Source organism: Petaurus breviceps, unplaced genomic scaffold (assembly GCF_028583685.1).
Source record: "Petaurus breviceps papuanus isolate PSGF00001 unplaced genomic scaffold, PetGlider_PUasm1.0 38, whole genome shotgun sequence".
NCBI classification, from domain to species: Eukaryota; Metazoa; Chordata; class Mammalia; order Diprotodontia; family Petauridae; genus Petaurus; species Petaurus breviceps.
Genome location: NW_027186304.1, coordinates 11,643,902 through 11,649,363, shown reverse-complemented (window position 1 = coordinate 11,649,363; position 5,462 = coordinate 11,643,902). Strand labels below are relative to the sequence as shown.

The 5,462-nt window shown below is 34.9% G+C and overlaps 1 long non-coding RNA gene across 1 annotated transcript; it reads left to right on the top strand.

Moving 5' to 3' along the window:
• Nucleotides 1-258: 258 nt before the first annotated feature.
• On the top strand, nucleotides 259-3,959 carry LOC138169996 (uncharacterized). Its single transcript, XR_011170502.1, has 3 exons — nucleotides 259-652; nucleotides 3,107-3,257; nucleotides 3,425-3,959. It is a non-coding gene; the product is annotated as an uncharacterized lncRNA (long non-coding RNA).
• The last annotated feature ends 1,503 nt before the right edge of the window (nucleotides 3,960-5,462 follow it).

Genomic DNA, 5,462 nt, shown 5'->3' with positions numbered 1-5,462 from the left:
GTGTAATTTTTCAGTTTATTTTTTACTGAGTAGCTTCATTGCAGCTCTTTCAGCTCCCCTTCTTGGGTGTTGTTTCGTGTGATAGCAGAATTTCTGACCTATTAGACAGAGTTTGTTTGTTCTCTTATTATTGTGCTTTTCCAGTACATCTTGTGCAGTTATTTTCGGCAATGCTCTTAAATTTAGCCCGATATTCCATACCACCCACTTCCAACTCCACAGGGAGGTGCCCCACAAAGACCTATGACTCACAGAAAAGGGGAAATGGAGAGTGAGGACAATAGAGCCTGGAAGAAGTAGCAGAGGGAAAAACCTAGGAAACCCATTATCGACTGGAGAAACCCGGGAGAGAGAACAATGCCAACGCTGCATGAAAGGGTAGTACAAGAGAACTTTAGTATGTTAAGATCTCATGGAAGTTTGAGGTTAGGTCATTTTCACAGGATGAGTGAAGAAATTATAATATTTAGGATGTCTAGCATTTTCATGACACTTTCTATTTACAACAAGTTTAAATTTTAGACTTTATAGAGAAGGTTAAAGGGGACCTTTTTCCCTTAGGCACTAGATTGGGAAGGAAAGTTGATAACCATGTTGTTTGGTAATCAAGATTGTGCTGTTGCTGAGATCTCCTCCTGAACCAGAGTATAAGGTGAGCAGCTTCCTCCACCCAGTTATCCTTAATGGATCAAATCAATCTATTTGTTCACCCACTATTACATGGTTGAGTTGTATCATATCCATTAGTAAATATTGTGGCCCATCTGTGTGCCTTCTACAAACATTTCATACCTATCTCTTTGGTATGACCCATATAGTCTTCTCAATTTCATTTTTTAAAAGACTCATTTCCATGCTCTTGTTCAGTATATTCTGAATTGAGGTGGTAGAATTCAAATGTACTGGTTTTGTTGAAATCTATGATGAAAACCGATTGTTTTAGAAATTCCAACAAGTCTGTTACAGTTACTGGAATTCGTCGTATCTGTTGTACTCCTAATATATCTTTTATATGTGCTTGTTTTGTTACAAGTACTTTGATTCTCATGTCAAAATTTCCACACTTATTTTCACTTTTGATGATGTTTACTAATTTTTGAAGGGTAAGTACTTTTAATCTTCTGCTTTTCTCCACAGTATTTAATGAATGAGTTTTTATTCACAACTGATATTGACAAGGAAAAATCAAGTATTTGCTGGTTAAGGAAATTCCTGCCCTTTTCTGGCCTTATTGTAGAAACTACTTAATACCATTAAACTTTTAAAGACAATGATGGTAAGGTCAATATCTTTACTTTTTTTCTGTTTTTCTTTTTTTTTTTTGGAGGGGGGCATTAGCAGCTTGTTTGAACAGTTCAGTTTGTACTATAATTCTATGCAATGTCTTTTCATCTTCATTTTTTCTTCTAATTTAATTGATTTTGATCTTTGCTCTAGTCAATCATCTGACTGCATGAAGACGTCAAATACCAATCACAGCAACCAATAATGTCTTATCTATAAGATAAAGACCATTTCACTCTTCTCGTGATGTTGGCTTTCTGTGACTTCCTGTGTCATCTGTGTCTTCTTGTGTCCTATATCATCCAGTATCCTCTTAAAGAATTTATGATATATATGATTTATAATTTTATGTAATTATTTGTGATATGTAGGCATTATAACTCTGAGTAGTCTATATGACTTCAACTTCATATAATTCTTCAATCTGAACTGTATTTTCTAACTTCTTCTGTACCTCTTCCTTTACATTTTCATTGACAATCAAAGCTAACAATTGACTAGTGATATTTAGCAATGTCTCTTGTTCTCCTAATATACTATACATCTCTCCCTGATAAATTGTATTATCTATTCCATCTTTTGGGGTTGAAGGGGTCTCTCAAGTTACATTGCTTAACTATCCTCAATTGGATTCATTCAGAGCCCTCTGAATGATTATATGAACACCCCAAAGACCAGTAAAGGAAGTCAGATATTTAAAATCATATGATTTTGATCGCATTTCCCTTTATTATGTATCCTATTTTAGTAATTGTTTGTAGCAATTGCTCTGACCTGAATCACTTCAAAAAGGCTTACAAATTCAACAAGAAATTTCTCATTATGCATAAACTAAAATTACCTTTATCATGACATTCCTGCTTATACCAAAACAGGGAGATATAGTCAAGTTCTTTTATTTTCATGTCTGAATTTGTTATTATTTAGTTTACATACATATATATATTCCTGCATCCTGCATCATCTTGCTAAGTTTGTGTAATGGAAAAGTTTGATCATCTTTACTGGTCTCTTTATAAGTAGAAATCAGGCTTTCCATATAGAAGCAATGACTATTTTACAACATCAGAGTTATGTAAGATGTTTGTGAGAATGAATAATTTTACCTTCCTCATGTGTTAGAGTGGTCTTTTCAACCTGCTGATTTCTGGTTGCTGTGAGAGCTGTTGTTAACTGTTCTTCATAGAAAATGGAGAGACATGAAAGCATCTCTGCTTACATAATTCTGTTTCTTCCTCTTTCCATTAACCATGAAGAGATTAAGGTCAGTTGACAGTAGAGTGAAAAAACCTGAGTATCGTTGGCCTCAAGCTAGATGGCAGCGGAGCACTGGTGGCTTGGCCTATGTCAAGTTTCCTTGTGATGCTGAAAGAGAACCACTCAGGCTCTTTAGTTAAATAAGATTGCCATGTTATAAAAAAATAGAACAGCCAGCTCCCCTGCCAGTTAGCAGCCACTCAGCATGGTACAACTAAATCCTGGGACTCAGCAATAGGCAAAATAATACTGGCAGTCATCTATTTATCTTTTTTCCATGTGAATTCCCTATGCTGCTTCATCTCCTTCCTTTATTTTTGAAGCTAAAATCAAAAAGGAATCTGAAATAACTCTTACTTACCCTCTTCAAATCCAAATTAAAATTATAATGCTTATATTTTAAAGTTTCATTTTTCTTTCCAAACATTTTGTGTCTTTATATATATGTATATATATACATACATATATGTATAGGCATCTACACATATACACACATATATGTATATATAGGCATATATGTATATGTGTGTACAAATATAGTTACCAAGTCTTTCATGTGCCCAAGATCACTTAGGAAGAAGATATCTGCTTCTGGGAGAAGCATGTGGAAGGATGGAGACAGCCTTGTTCATTGGCTTTGGAGACAGAATAGGCTGTGGATTAAAGCTACAAGACTGGAGTAGTTAAAATCTTCTCAAGTCTCCCTCCCTCCCCAGGTAAGTAAGGATGTGAAGATCTTCGTCATCCCCAACATGTTTGCTCTGAAATTAACTGGGTGAGCACAATGAATAACATTTTGTACACCTCTTTCAGGACCTGTGGCCCTGAGAAGCAAGATTGGGGTTTTGATATGGAATACTTTGTTTTTCCTTTTCAATTCTAGTCATTGACAGTGGAGTCTCCTTACCTAGACGTCAGTCATGGTGAAATTGAAAACAAGATTCCAGGATGGATGTTCCTACCATTCCAACAAGGAAGATGTTCAAAGATACAGCACTTGGTACATGAGTACAAGAAAGGTCTTTGGATTTGGGACTTTGCAGGACCAAGCTATAAAGCAGCTCAGTTAAGCTATGAAACCAGTCCCTGTCTACTCTTCAGAAACTGAGATGGTACAAGGGAGTATTATGCCTACCATATGTCGAGAGGAAGGAGTGTGTGTCTGTTCTACATTTTGAAGTAAAAATTTTAAATGCTAATATGACTGTTAAATGGTTAAATGATACTAACGTTCAAAGAAACCCCTTAAACTTGACGGAACATTATGAACACAGGGTGGAACTAATAATAGAGTCATTAGATGATCCCCAAACTACTTTGGGAGTACCTGAGGACTCTTGTGGAGGGGTGGAATGTAGCATACTTGGCCTTCAAGCAATAGGTATGTTTTACCCTATTCCCATACCCAACAAGCTATCTCTTATAATAAAGACAAAAAAAATAGATGATCAAAAGTAACAAATCATTGTCTGGTTTGAGAGTGTGCACAATATTGAATATCTATAATCCTCTGCTTCTTCAGGGAAGGTATGAAGTTGCATTTGCTCAGTTCTTCACTGGGGTAGACTTGGTCATTACAATTATCATGTAGTGACATTTAGAAAAAGAAGTTTCTATAATGAAAACTCTTTCTTACCCTCAGTTAAAAATAAAATCCATTTTTATAGTTTAGGCAATAAAATGCAGAATGGTCTTATTGCCTGATTAGACCTACTAATTCAGCTACACCTATTCCATGAATACTTTGAGAGAATTCTGCTAAAAATCTTTTTAATACAACAATCTTTATTCTCAAATCAACTATCAGTTCCCTATTAATAAAGGCAAAGGAATTATTTATCAATTTAGAATGAGACAAACTGGCCATGATTAAATGCAAAACTTTTTTTTTTTGAAGATGATACTTTGATGCTTCAGTGGAGGGACTCATCAATATAGGTACTTCTCCTATAAAGACAACAGCATGGTGCAATGAAAAGAGTAATGAGTTTGAAGTTAAGAAGACACAGTTTTGAATCTTCACTCTTCTACTTAATCACTAAATGGCCTTTAACAAATTGCTTAACTTCTTTGGGCCTCAGTTTTTTAATTCTATAAGAAGAAACTTTGCACTAGATGACCTCTATAATTCCTGTAACCTTTCAATATTTGATATTTTTACTAGTTCAAATTATTCATAGCCATATTCTTCTGGCCATGCCTTGTGGATTAGAATAGGGGTTTTAAGGCATTTTTTGTGCCATGGACCCATTTGCTACTCTGCTGAAATCTCTTAATCCCTTTCAGAGTAAAGACTTTTAAAAGGATAAAATAAACTATATAGGGTCAAAAAGAAATTAATTATATAACAGTTGTAATTATATTAAAATACAGTTATTAAATATATGTGTATGTGTGTCTCTAAATAGATAAATAATAGATAGATATAAAGATATGAATTTTATTGGCTGAAGGTTCAGAACCTCTATGGAATTCACAAATATCCACTGTAAATTGTCAGTTGAAGTTTTTAGGAGGCAGCTTACCATAATATGTAGAATGCTAGTTTAAGAGTCAAGGAGACTTGAGTTTGGATATCTCTTTAGCTACTTCCTAGATATATGACTTTGGTTAAGTTACTTAACTCCTATGAGCCTTAGTTTCCTCATCTCTAAAATAACCATAATAAATACACTTATCTCATTTGGTGTTATGAGGATCAAATAGCATATGTAAAACAATTTACAAAAAGTTACCAGTCTAGTCCACAGGAAGGTTCTTGGCATTTAACCACTATGGCAGCATAGTTCTGACAGCCCAATCCAAATCTCAGGTGGAAATAGGACAAGAGCAGCAATCAGGCATTTCAATACACAGGCCCAGTCAGTACTACATAAGATAACCAAGCACCTATTCAGCCTGTTCCAGAGCCAGAGGAAAAG